Below are 15005 nucleotides of genomic sequence, written 5' to 3'. Positions count from 1 at the left end.
TCGAGGGATGAGGTTGGATTTGGAAGGGGAATAAATTTCCTTCCTTCTGCACATTGCCCCCTGCCACACATCAGGTCAGATCTATATTGCCCACGGTTTCATTCCCAGCCTCTAGGCACAATGACTAGCATGTAGTAGGTGTTCAATAAATGCTGGTTGAATAAACAAATCACTAAAAAGCTGATATTTCTCTGCTTCTCTGTTTCTGTCTGAACTGATCAGAGCAAAGACGCATGTAAAGAGGCAGATCAAACTTTGGGAGTTGTGATCTACAGAACATGTGAACAACTTGTAGATCACACCAGAAAAAGATCCCACAGACAGACGTCCAAGACCTGGTGGAAGGGAGAAGAATCATCCCGTGATTGAGGATGAGGCCAGAGGCAAGGGCCAGGAAAGCCGCTCATTGCAGCCTCACTAGCACTGCTCTGCGCCTCCACACCAGGTGGCTGAGACCACCCTCTCTCCCCTTCAGCACCCTTCAGCACTGCTTTGGACAATGAAACGACACCTCTCCACCTCTGGAGAGGCCAGTGAGTCAGGTTAAGGCAGGATGAGGGGGAGGGAGAATAGAGAACATCGAATAAAATGACTTTTCCAGTTTCTGTCCTTAATAGCAAGTTTTCTAGGAAACAGAAAGTTTATTTCAGTTGAGCTTTGATAACCCTATTGATAATACCGAGTTTCGTACTCAACTCGACAGAATACCTGTGCAGCCTCTGAAGTGGCCACAGCCTTGGACAGGGCCTCATGAAACACTTGCCTAATCTTCAGTCCAAAAGTGGCTGCCTCTGTCAGCTTCTTGGCAAAGTCCTCCCCTTCCTCCCCTCACTCTGGGGAGTCCCCACTAACCACAGAGCACCCTCCACGAGCACTTGCTCAGGAACAGGGGAAGCAGGTTAATTGTTGACTTTGTACCTCAACTTCTCATTTTAGTTAATAACGGGAACCCCAGTTCTGTCCCATTCCACTTCCACTCCTTATCTTTAACTTTAGGAAGCCTTGAGCAAAGGAAAGCTGGTCTCGCAAGGACCTGCGCTCTCTTTGCCGCTCCTGCAACGGCCACACATGTTCACGCCCCTGGGCCTCTGCATTGGCTGTTTCTGCGTGGGGTGGGGTGCCCATGGCTTACCTTGGATCCTCATTCCGGTCTCTGCTATAAAGTTGCCTGATAAAAGAGGCCCTTTCCAATGCTCCCCTTTCCTCCCCTCTTTCTGTGTTTTTCTCCAAAGCATTACCCGTATCTGACATTAGGTCACGACATACTCTGGACATATATCTGTTCCTCTCTAGAACTCACAGGCTCTGGAAGGCACTGCCTTTGCTTCTATAGCATCCCGCCCTCAGCATTCAGTAGAGCGCTGCCACACAGAAACTCAGCAAATATTTACTGCGTGAGCAAATGAAATGCAACCGTCAAAACAAAACAGAAATAATAACCCAAAACAAAACAAAACCCCAAACCTTCCCCGTGAGAACAAAGACACCAGCACCAGGACTGCACACATTCCCTATGTTTTGTTTGTGTTTTACTTTTACCAGGCTCCCACATGGATTTCTTTATTCTCACAGTTCTAAGGCTCAGCCGGCCTCCCCGCATTTCCACACGTCCTCCCAATGCCCGAGAGCCTTGCCTAGTGTTACAATGACTAGCAGGAAGGACTGACATAACACTACATCTGGTGACCCACTTACGACGGGCCACACTTAAAGCTGCGCTGTGTTGAAGGGGACTGTTTTAAATGGACCACCCTGAATGCGACAGCACATTGTGCCTTTCTGCCAGCGCGCTCAGAGGAGTTTCATAAATAAAAAGATGATGAAGAAAAGAGTTCTCCCTGTCTTTCTCTCTCTCTCTCTTTTTCCCTTTTTAATTCACATGGAGAATTTTTACTGTACTAAGCAATTCAGCCCAGGGAGATGATTCTCTTGGTTCAAAATCTGCCTATTATAATTTGTTGATGCTATAGGTTGAGTTTCTATTTGGGAGTAAACTAGGGAAGACTAGATTCCACAGGAACAATCCTTCTGGGTCCCTGAAAGAAGCCTCAAGTTCAAGCGGAGAAAAGGAAGGACAGGCTAATTTACAGCTGTCCCAGTGCAGTTGCCGTGTATCTTCTGACAGGGGGTTCTGTTGCACTTGGAAGAATAACACGAAAACTCGAGCTCAGAATGAGCTGCTGTGATACGAAAATGAAAACCCCACCCCAAACCTCACCCGCCTCTGAAGCCAAGTCCTTTTGGGTGTGCCAGCGGGGTCTGATTTCTTTTTATTAGCAAGCTCCAGGGGTTCCTGGGGTTCTGGGGGTTGTTGTCTCTCAGGGGCAGGCCTGGGGTGTCTTGGCAGGAACAGAAGCCAGAATGACTGGAAACCTTATTTTGCAACATTTTCTGAATGGTCTTTAAAGTCAAAGAAGACAAATGATTCCAACAAATTCTGCAATACCTTTGAATTTGAATTGCCTTATTGCCTTGAGCTGAAGGTTAGGAACTCAAAACCACACCAACCAAAACAAAACATAAAAACAAAAACCAAAAGCAACATATCATGCAACCCTGGCCTTTTCTCAGCAAGCTTGTTTGACCAGGAGAAGGTAGCTGTCCTGTCCCTGCTGTCACCGAAAAGCCAAACACAAGCCCTCCTCCCTGCTTGCTAACTGGGCCCCTGGCGGGGTGGGCTGGCATGGGGCTGAGCAGTCTTTAGATGGTTTCAGTCCCCTCTTTTTCTTGCTGGCACCACGTCTACTTTTGCCTTCTTGCCGTTCTTTGGTGGCTCACCTCTAACAAGCAAGGCATCCTGATTTCTTCCCACCTCACCAAATTCTCCCAGGGAAGCTCCTCAGGCAGGGGTGCCTTAAGATTCTGATTCACAGTGATGCCATCTCTCCACGAGCGCAATGAGTTTCCAGGGCCCTGAGCAGTCTGCTGCTGGAATTGGGTATTTTGTCATCCTGCTACCTCGACAATTCAGTCAAGTAAACTCTTCTCGACAACTTTCTGACCTTCCTGAGCTGCAAGGTCACCCCTGCATGCCCTACCCAGGAGCCCAGACCCTTGAATTTCAGCAACCAGTAGGCTTCTTGGTTCAACCACAGCCCCAACAGGGGCTCCTTTCTCCATTCCCTCTGCCTTTCAAACTCCTCTGACCCACACACCCTTCTCCTCTGTACTGCACGCCCATCCGCTAATGTCGAATCCTCTCCTTGTTCATGTTTCCTAGCCTCCAGCCCTCCTAGTGCCGATGTGGCCCACTTGTCGAGTGATCCTGTCAGGCGACTCTGGCTCATTACAACGTGAGTGTGCCCTAACCCCACATTTCCATATGGCCTCTCCGTGTTCTCGTAATCACATTCCTCGTCTACAGTAGGCAAAATGAAACACATGCTGTGAATGGGTTTGTTTTAAGCTGGTTCCCAAGGCAGATTTTAACAGGAAATGAGTGAGGTCTTCTTTAGGACCTTCTCCACCTGTTTTCCCCTTCCCAGAATGGGATTTCCTGAGAGTTAATATTTCTCAGTCAGATAGCATAAAATGCTTGCTTCTGGATCTTGCTTTTAGGTCCTCAGACCACATCGATGGTGGTTCTAAGTGGGGACTATGATAAAACCTCAGCAGTGTGCTTGCTACACCTGAAGGAAATTGAGGGTGAGGGTAGGGGAATAAGTAGAGATGGTTTTATGTAACAATTACAGCCATCATTCATTGAGGAGCTACTTTGGGGCAGGCGCTAACTAGTTACTTTATATATGTTCTCTTAATGAAATGCAGCCAGAGATTTTTGATTCAGAGCTGTCTACCTTCTAGTTTATTTCCTAGGTTGCTATTTTCTGTATGTGGTACTTGGAGTATGAACCTAAGAAGGTGAGAAATCTGGGTTTGACTCCTTCCTCTTTTATATGGGTAAGAATCTTACTGTCTTATGATAGGAGTGGGAATGATAATAACTACTTAAAGGAATAGATCTGACCAGAAAGCTAGATACTGTAATCAAAGGGTGAATCACAGTGGCTGGTCTATAGTAGATGTTCAATAAATGAGAGCAGTGGCTATGATTTTGTATCTTGCTCTATGTTTCTGGCAAAGTAGGCGGCACCCAGGTCACACTTGTTGGTATTAAAATTCTTTATATAAGGTTTTGTAAATGAATAGTTATACCATGGTTCATAAAGGTTCTGAGCACCTTAAGATAATGAACCCATGGGTGTTCAAAGAGCTAGTGAGGAAAAGTAGAAGGGGAAGTCAGCAAAGAGACACACACACACACACACACACACACACACACCCCTCAGTCTTTCAGATGGGGTCTTGAGCAGTAAGCCAAGGCTCCCTTACAGAGCTCCCATAAGAAATCAGCATATGGTGAGCATTTGAGAGACAGAAACACACATCCTTCAAGGAAGCACTTAAGTTCTTGGGAATTCAGGAAGAATAGAAAAAGAATGTCTTAAAAATAAGACGAAATGAGAAAGTTAGGGAAAGTCTCACTGGTCTATTCTTTGCTGAAATTTGCAACAAGGAGCGTGTGTCTGCGTTTAGACCTCTGAGCTAAGATGCATTCCTCCGCACTAGGACCGGGAGAAAACGGACCTGCGTGCCCTTTAATCCACGACCACTGCAGATCAAGTTACCTCTTTGAAAGGACTTTTCTTTCTCCGGCCAACTAAATGAATTGAAATTGATGTACTTAATTGTTTTCTAAATTGCAATTTTTTCCCCCAGATGTTTTTTATCAGTGTTGAGCCCAATGGGCTCTGTCAGTCACACGGGGAGATGAAGTCATGTGGTAATAAAAGGAAGGGATTGGGGGAGGAAGGGAAATGCCATACAGTATATTGTCTAATTGAAAAATGTGCCACATAAGTGCTGACCTTGAACTCTCCTCCTTCCCAGGGCTCCTCACAATAAACAACGCACACATCTTCCGCCTTGGAAGAATGAGGCTTCTCTCGTTTCTCTGTTATTAATTCAGGCTGACACAAGAGTTTCCTTCCTTCGCCTTTCTCTGGTGAAGTCACTCTACTGGAATTGCGATGCAGGGCAGTAAGATTCCAAAGCGGAAGCTCAAGTGCAGCAGATAAGAGCATCGGGCCAGAGGATGGGGGTTAGGGTGATGAAGGTAGCATTAGCCTGAGCTCCAACCTCCTGAGGGGAGAATGAGAACTAGCAATAATATCCATGGATGTGTCTGAGAAACGGTTGCTAATGATAACCCTCTCTGAGCTGGAAGGGGGTCTAGTAGGAATAGGGCACTTGGGAAGGTCGGAAAATCTCAGGCTCGAATCTATACCAAGGAAAGCTGTAAATATAAGTGGTACAGAGCAGGCTGGACAGACAAAGGGAAAGGATGCATGTGTTGCTTCTAGCAGGAAGGAAAGCACTGCAGATGGAGGACCTACAGAAGTGTCCAAGAGAGACAGGAAGACAGAGAGCTGATGCTCACAAACAAAACTAAAGTGGAAATGAAAGGGAGACCTGTCTCCCAACTCCCCAATATGGAAAACAGATAGCAACTGGCTGTGGTACGAACGTGGGGGTCCAGAAGGTCCTGTGAGAGAGCAGTCTAGTCCTCCACCTATGGTCATTTGTGCTACACTTTGCCCTGACCGCACCAGACCAGTGTTTTCTGAGCCTCTGTAACCAGTGGGATGGCAACTGAGGGCTTTTATCAGCCCTCACTGTCAAGAAGACCTCCCTCCAGCGGGAGGGAAAAAGCCTCTTTCCTCTCATCCTGTCATCACCGAAGAAGAAGGACACCTGGTCATTATAGGAGAAACCCAATGAATCACTCATTTAATTTTTTATTCGTTTAATTTAGCTGTACCTCACATTTGACTAAAACAAACTCCAGGGACTTTTTCAAGTTCTTTGATTGCACTGGAATCTTAATGAATCAACCACTTCTTTGAAATACGAGGACTGTTGCCCAAGGTTTATAATCCTTTGTAATTTTCTTTGTAGTGGTATTTGGAGTCACCAGATTTAAACTGCATAAGGGTCAACCATATATAAAACCAAAACTTTAAGGGGGAAAACCATATTGTATGAAAATATAGATGATTGGGGTTTTGTGTGGGCTCTAAAATTTACCTTAATTTCTCTGCTTCTCAGTTCTTCACATCATCATTGTCATTGCCATGGTCATCATCCTCAATTTTCTCGTCCTCTCATCTTCTGTACCACTTCCTCTCCTTTTCTTCCCGTTTTCCCTCCTTGCCTTCCTTCTGTTTTCTACCTCCTTCTCCCCTTTTTCTTTTTCTTGCCTATTCTTCCACTCTTTTATCCTTTCTTCTTTAGTTCCCTCCTCCTTTTTTAGTTCTTTTTTTCCTTTTCCTCTTCTTCCTCCTCCTTCACATTGCTCTTTTCCATCACTGCTTCCTCCTTTTCTTTTTTCTGTACAATTCTTTAAGTTTTCACTTTGTGCCAAGATCTAGAGAATCCCATTACTCATGTCATCTCAGTAACAGCCCTAGATATTATTTTTAAATGAGGACATTAGGTATCAGAGAAATTAAGTAATTTTCCCATTCATATGGCTAGTAAAATGTGACTGGTCTCTCTGATCCCAAACCCACATTTTTAGCAAAAGCCTCTCTAGGAAGAGGTAATATTGGGGTAGAAAGAATCAAATACAATTATAATTAAAGTTCAAATTTGTAATTTGAGAGAATAAAACATAATCTTGTATTTGTGAAAATTTGAAGCTAATTTTAAGTAAGGTAATTTAGTGTCATGGTAAGTAAATAGTTTTTAACAGAAAAATCTATAAAGAAGAAATCAGAGATATGACAATATTTTAGAATACAGAAAATCTTTATAAGTATAAATAATTATTTATTCGATCTCAAAGGAGACTCCCAAGGAAGAATGAATGTTTTGTTACAAAGTTCTTAACGTTCCTCCTGAAATGTGCATTTGTATTATCAAGTAACAGAGACCAAATTACAGTTGCCTTACACTTTACTACAAGCAGTCTGGAGAGATACTATTCTAGGGAATCATAGCGGCTCAAATTCTGCTGTCAAAGTCCTCTTCTTTGCCCCTCTTTGACACTACTATCATTAGCACGTTGGCTTTTGCCCCTTAGCCGTGTACCTCGTTATGCTACCATGGCTGTCCCAGCCCCCATCGCCACCTTCTCACTCCATTATATTTAGGGATAAGGCTTTTTTATTTTTTCTGTGAGATTTAGTCTTTTTCTTTTTTAAAGAAAAAATAGTTTCCAGAAGTTTCTCTCACTCTACCTCCCCAGCAGACTTTCTCTCATGCTTCACCAGCCAGATCTGAGCCACATGCCCACCTCTGACCACTGACGAAAGTAGCAGAATGGCAAGTAGGGCCAGAGAAGGAGCTAAACCTCTTTGAAAGTGCGGAATCTCTGCTTGCTACCCAAACATACTGTTTAATTAGCAGGTAAAAGAGGGGGGGCTAGGTGGTGGGCACACAAGGAACATCGCCCTCTATAACAGCTTACCCATTTCCCAGAGAAAACCGTCTTCCTTAATCCCCCTCAACTGAGTGCAGACCCATGTGGAGTATTTTGTCTTAAGGAAACAAAGATGGCAAGGAAACCAGAATCCCGTGAAAGATATAGTTAAGTTTGACTGTCCCTTTCAAACACTCAGATATTCTGTTAGTATTCCCATCTAAATACTGGGAGAACCTGGAGTAAGAACGTGGAGGAGAATGATTCAAAATTAAAGAGCAAGACAAGCTTTATTGTTTTCAGAGTGGATATGGCCAAGTGAGGGATAGGTATGTAAGTAAACACACGTCACTGAAGATGGATGAATCTTTACATGCAGCGGAGCACATCGAGAAACAGAGCTCACGGCAGTTACGACCAAGGGGTGGAGGAGCCGGGGCTCTGGAAGGGGCTGTCAGATTCAGAAGCTGCAGCCTTACTTTTTTGTGTGAACCCAGCACAGTGAGTCAAGAACCCTCAGGATAATCTAATAGCCCAGATAGCTGATAACAATAGTATAATAATATAGCGCTTATATAACATCAGGCACTATTCTTGGCACTTTGCCTACGGTAAGTCATTTAACTGCTGTGACTGCATAACGAGGTAAGGTCCACGATCATCCCATTTTGTCAGATGAGGAAACCGTGGCACACACAGGTTAAGAACTTCCCCAAGCTTACCATTTGTAAAAAGCAGACTTAAGATGTTTTTGTTGTCGTTGTTTCTTACATTTTTCTAATATATTATTTATGCACATCTGTTTTATGTTTAATGATTGGCTCTTTCAAATAAACACATCAAGAAGTCTAATAACATCTCTCTTCTTAAAAACAGATCCAGGGAAATTTGGATACTTATGCACCTCACTCTTAACTTTAAATATTCTTTGGAAATCACTACTGATTTCATCAAGGAGCTCAGTCACAATCACAGAATTCAGAATGAGCCCCGGCCGGTGTGGCAGACAATGCTCTCTGGCTCAGAGGAGCCACGACGGCCCCACCAGGCTGCTCTCCCAGGGGCCTTGGCCCTACATGGAGAGGGCTCTCTGATATCCTGGACACCTCCAGTGGGATGGAGAATGGGGACAGGGGCCTTCATTTGGGTGGCATTTCTCATCTGGTCAGGGATGTCATCCTCAGGGACAACTTCTGCCTGCCTATCAGACCACAGATGTGGCAGTGGGCCAGCCGTCCAAGGTATTGGGGCCATACCAGGACACCTTTGAGGCTTAGTTCACAATGCGGTGGTTCCTCCTTTTTGTCATATGGCAGGGCAGAATGTACTTTCTACACCTTGTTTTCTGGTGGTGAACAGCAAACTTGGGGCAGCGATTCCACGATCCTAATTAACAAGGAAACAAATTGGAAAGTACTTTCATACATGCATCTGCCTGAAGATCAGATGGAACCATGGAAATCCATGAATATATCCATGGAAATTCATGCAGATGAAGCCTGATGACTGCATTTTCAGACGATCGGAGACCTATTGCACTTAACGCATTTTAAGGTAAAGTGTCTCATTGACATCTTTCTCTTCACTGATGAGAAAACTGAGGCCCAGAGAGATTAAGAGATTTACCAAATTAACCCAGAGACAGCTACCACTGTAACACATGGTTTGATGTAGGATCCCATACACCCACCTGGCTTGGATCAATCACATTCTCTGGAAATGCAAAGATAATTATTACTCGGGCAGCAGTATAGAAAAGAGACTTTGAAAACTTGGATTAGGGCCGAGGAGGGTGCAGACCAGTTTGACTCCGAACTTTGCTTGAAACTGAGGCTTATTGGGTGCTACACTGAAGGAGGGTCCATTCCCTTCACTGAAGTCCTTTTGAGTGGAGTAATCTTTTCACCCATGTGAAAGTCAGGAATTCTCCCTTAAGCACTTAAATGCTACAGTACTACCAAGGGAGCTTGAGGTCCTTTACCAAATAGCTCCTTTTATGGTTCCCACCACGAAATCATTGTTTTAACTTAGAGGAGTGATATATATGTATCACTCCTCTGTCTTCCTGTACAGTGTCTGTGTAAGTACAAATTAATGTGTAACCGCCTCTTTTCATAGATGTAGCAGCATGTTACCCTCACTGCAGTGTTCCCTGGCTTTTTCACTTGGTGTTTCTTAGAGATTATTACCTATCAGTATGTAGACATTTATCGCATTCCTTTAAACTAGGCTGGAACTTTAAAGGACTTATGAAATACATTCTATTTTATTCTGCTCCTGTTCCTGCCTCTCTAGTATCTGTCAGGTGGCCGCACGCTAGGAGACACAGTTAACATAGAAGGTCACACGCACTGGCCTAGGAAGCTCTACTGCTTCCAGGCCTGAGGATCCAGGACCCCCTCTCCATCACCTAAGCTTCCTGGATGGCTGTTCTGTGATGCAGTGTCGCATTCTGATTCTCAGATGACCTTCTCAGTCTGGCTTGGAGGACTGGTTGCTGGGGCCCTGAGAAGCCAGCCTGCCCTGCCTTTGTCTCCCTGGCTGTGCTGTCTGTGGAGGAGTGTTGCACTCCTAACCCGAGATTTCTCCGAGGAGACACTGGGTTTTCCTGGCAGGCAGAGCTTCAGGCTACTCAGTGGATTGTCTCTGGTTCTGCAGCTTCAGGGGGAGCCAGGAGGCTGCGCTTCCAGGCCAAAGGAAACACTGCTGCCGACTCACGCCCATGACCTGGCGGAGACAGTGGGGCCTGGGGCAGTTAGGATCTCCCACTCTTTCCCACTGTAAGTTAGAGGAGGAAGAGTGCCTCAGACATCTGGTTTACCCACTGCACCCAGCAGTTGCCTGGGTGAAAAGCACTGAAGTCTCACTTTGATACAATGGGAAAGGCGAGTGCCTCCCTCCCTAGTTGGGAAGGAGAAGGAAGCCAGAGTCAGAATCAGACCTCTCCAGGCTCAGCAGCAGTCTTGGTCTGTGCTTAGATAAATAATCTCAAGGAGACCCAAATCCCCTGTTCACTGCGAAAACAGACAGTGCCCGAGCGAAACAGAATTAAATTGTTTCTCTTTCATGGCAGCTGAAGTGTAAAAACCATTCTACTCCGACCTTGTGGTCGGAGTACCCTGACACCTCATAAATTACGCTAAGGGCCCAGGGCCTGGGAGGCTCCAGGAGGCTGCAAGCAGTGGGGTGTCACCCGTGCTGGCCTTTCCGACGGGCAGGCCCCACCACCAGCCTGTGGAGGGACGGACGCAGTTTCCTCCGAGTCAGCTTTTCTGAGTCAGGACAGTTTCCCCTCCTTTTATGTTTTCCGAGTTTGCATGGCCACAGGGCCTACTTTCATGACCAGTTTATTGAGGAGGCAGGAAAAGCACAGTGATAGCTCTCAAGCGGGACAGAAACTCTGAGGTGGGTTTGTCTTCATGGAGAAAAGAGAAAGGGGGAAGAGGGAGGGGGTGGGAGTGGTGACAGAGAACAAGACAGAGAGAGAGAAAAAAGTGAATAGAGGGGAGAGAAAAGAAAAGAAGGAAGAGGAAACGTGGGTGAGAGAAAGAACTGGCCTTTCCATTCAGACATGGCCTTCCCCTCCCTATGTCCCCACACCCATCTGGTGACAAGGAAGCAAAGACACCTCAGCAGAAGGAAATCGAGCCCTTCCCGCCGCCTGGTGAGCTTCCTTTAGCTCCTATGTCCATCTGTGCCACACACACAGTAGGTGCTCTGTAAATATTTGCTGAGTGGAAAGATCCACGGATTGGTCCCCAGAGAGGAAAGAGGGTTTATTTTGGGAAACTCCGAGTATGTGCAGCAGAATCCTTTGGAGCAAACACTTCTCCTGCAGCAGCTCGTTTAAACCATACGGTTTAAGAAGTGGGGTTTTGTGGGGTGTCTGGATGTATTGTGTGTGGGAGCGTGGGTGGGTGGTCTGGTCGGTGGGTAATAAGTGACAGGAGGGCCCTTGAAAATCGAAAGGGCTCTATAACTACTGTAAAAATAAAACCGGGAACAGCATGCCCAGACCTCCAGCCATGCAGTGACCAAACTTGACCTTGGCAGAGATGAATAATATTGTGGAGATGGATTCAAGAATTATTAGTCAGTGCTTTCAGTCCCTATGGGCCTTTCTTTCTTTTTCTTTTCTTTTCCTTTTTTAAGAACTGCTGGGTGGGTTTTTGGCAAGGCAAACAACTGCAACAGGCTGTTGGATTCCAGATCCCAACCAAGCTCTTTCTAGACTGCTATTTTGGTGGTGTTTTTGTTTTTTAAATTTCTCGGGTTTTTTTTTTTTTTTGCTACTGAGATATCTCTTCTGGTTCCCTTTTTGGATAAAGAATGTAATTTTTCACTTGCCTCTCGTTTTACTACCTCCCTTTCTTGGAAATTTTGTCTTAAGCCTTCCTTATGGACAGGCAGACGATACTGGAGGAGAACAACGGAAGACCACAAGGAGCAGAGAGTCAAGAACCTGCCTGTGTCAGGCTTCAGAAGAGGTCAAAGTCTATTAGTTCCTGCAGCTGTCCGGGTGCACAGACACTCATGGTGCACCCGGTGCACTCATGGAAACGTACCTGGTGTGCTGGTGAAGGGAGTCAGGGCAAGTGGCTGCAGATGACCCACCAGGAGCAGATCCTCTGCTGCCCACAGCACCACCATGGACACCCGACACGTCTGAACTGCTGATACACATCTTCGTGCATACATCTGCTCTCACACTATAGCGAGCTCTCAGATTTACTGGAGATGTTTTTATTAGACTAATACCAACTTCTGAGGGTTTGTAAGAGATCCTTAAACCCTGCTGCTATTTTGGGTACTAGGTGGTGTCAGTCCTGGAAATAAGGTTTCTCCGATATTGGAGATTGCATCTCAGGTTTACACATTAAGGACTGTCATGAAAATAACATTTTCTGTGAAAGTGGAGTATACTGATAACAACATTAAATACTACATCCCTATTTCCTTTGCGTGTCTTTTTTCAGGTTTATCGAACCATTTCCCAACGAATCAGCCTAATTCTCAATTCCACATGACCATCTCAGTCTTGTAATTGCTGTGCACATCTGCATGTGTTTATGTTGATTTTCTGTATTTGATTTCCTTCCCATTAGACCTTAATCTCCTTGAGGATGGGAATCAATGTAATCTTTATGTGGTACTCCCAAGTGCCTGAGGTTACTTTGTGAATCCGACGTGTAGTCAATAACTGACATGCCCGTTTCCCTCTCCGAGGACCGCTGTAATGCCAGTGCAGCTTGCTTTCCTAACCCCTTCTTCCACCTCTTTACCAGTCAGCGCATGCTCAGGCAGTGCTGATGTCCACCCTGGGATGACACCATTAGGGAACAATAGATAATTCTAAATGTATATAATATACTTCAAAGTCAAGAGCAAATTACCTATGGATTTCCCATGACTTTGTAGGTAGTAAGATGGCATTTAAATTGTAGGTATAAGTTTCCAACCATAAGCAAGTATCCACCTTTTAATAGAATATAAACTTTCTATCTAGTTGCTGAATATTTTTAAGTATGTTTCTCTTCAGCCCTCCCTGGGGCATTCTATTGGATGCTTCACCATTAGACCGCCGGAATTTTGAGCTTGGTCCCATAGTCAAAGGACCAGGAGCAATCAACTTAATAAACTTGCCCATTTCCCAACAAGGTTCTACGTCCTCTGGCACCATTTTACCCAAACACTGACTCAAAGTGCCAGCCCTCAGACGATGCAAAATCATTGCTCCAACCCGTTGCTTCCATCTCCCCCCCAAACTTTGTACTGGACTGTAGATCGATTCATGCTCAGATCCTTTCCTGTCCTTGGAATACTTGACCATGTTGGCCCAGACACACTTGTGAAATGCATTTTTACAACTTTCCTTCTCTTCCTTCTGCCAAGTGGTCATACACTGAACCCCGGACACCAAGCACCTGTGACAGACCACCAGCTGCCTCTCCATCCTCTTCTGCACTAAATACCCACCCGTCCTGAGCTTAGCTCTCTCAAGAATCTCCCCTTAACCCACTGTCTTCATGGAACAAACTCCTGAGTAAATTTGGAAATTAAGTGCAATGCTATAATACTTTGGGAATATGTACTCCTCATTTTACCCTTAGGCTCACGTGCATTTTCCCATCCCTTCCCCTGGGGGAAGTCTACAATTTGTCACATAAGAAATTCAACAAGAAACACAGGAAACAGTCAGCTTCTAACATATGAAATAGGGTCTGAACGAACGATAGACTGGAGAGCTCAGTGGGCAAAATTAAGAAAGTTTTCTCCAAATCCCTTTATTGCTCCCTTTACTATATGAAGGGCTTGTGCTCTGAGACTCCTCCAGCACAGAAAAGCTAGCTCTTCTGCTACAATATTTAGGCAGCTCTGTGGTAGCAGAGGGTAAAATGGATGCACATTAAAAGAAAAGGCAACTCTTTTTTTGGCTCCAGAGACTGGGAGAAGAGAGGGAGAGAGAGGAAAGCCGGGAAGTCAGACGCCCCTGTCTCCTTTAGCCATGAGGTGAGCTGAAGGGAGCTCCAAGAGACAGGCTGGGATGGGGAGGACAGCCTCTTGGCAGCTCTCGGGAGCTGGGTCACAGTCCCACTGACCAGGTAAGGCAGCCAGCAAAGGCAGAGGAAGGCTCTCAATGTGACCTGTTCCTGAGCCATGCCTGGTCCCAGAGGAGTGCCGGTGAGTCAGAGTCAGCCGAGGGTCACTGCTGAGCCCTGCCGAGCCAAAGCTAAGACCAGTGAGGTGGCAAGTTACACTTCCCAGAGGGCACACAGTGTCCACATACCAAGGATGGTATCCCAGAGACACAGGGTGGGGGCACTGCTCCTGAGGTCCCTGCTCTTCCCTATGGACCTTGAGGTCCCACAAGTCCCCCTGCTCCTCCTCTTCCTATTCATTCATTAACACATCGCTATCTTTAAGCAGCGAGAAGGAAGGCTTTCAAAGAGATAGGGAATTTTTAGGGAAAAATTGTTGAACACTTCTTAAATAGGTTGTTTAAATTATTGGATCAAACTGAATTTTAAGCCTGACTAGATTTTTAGTACATTTTTCTCATGTATCCTTTAAGAAGACCAGATTATTTACCAATGAAATATTAAATCTTATAATTCACTGCTTTTCTCACTTGCAGTGAGTTAAATTTTGTAATTCCCATCATATTATGCCTGATAGTAGATGAATAATTTGTCTTCTCTGGGATATGAGTATTTTAATGGATGATTCTAAGAAATCCAACCTTGTAAATTGAAGGGCTTTATTTTAAAGTCTAGCACAGGAGTTGGCAAACTACAGCCTGAATACCAAATCCAGCCCAGTGTTTGTTTTTTTAAATAAAGTTTTATTGGAACACAGCTGTGTTCATTTTTTACATATTATCTGTGGCTGCTTTCATGTTATGACAGTAGATCTGAGTATCTGTAACACAGTCCACATGGCCTGCAAAACTAAGAGTGTTTATTGTCTGGCTTTTTGTACAAAAAGTGTGCTAACCCCTGGTGCAGAATAATATGGTTTTATTGACCATCTTGTCCAGCCCCCTTTTTAGATACTAAGATCCTGAGTGATTAAGTGGCACATC

Source organism: Desmodus rotundus, chromosome 12 (assembly GCF_022682495.2).
Source record: "Desmodus rotundus isolate HL8 chromosome 12, HLdesRot8A.1, whole genome shotgun sequence".
NCBI lineage: Eukaryota > Metazoa > Chordata > Mammalia > Chiroptera > Phyllostomidae > Desmodus > Desmodus rotundus.
Note: the sequence above shows the minus strand (reverse complement) of the source record.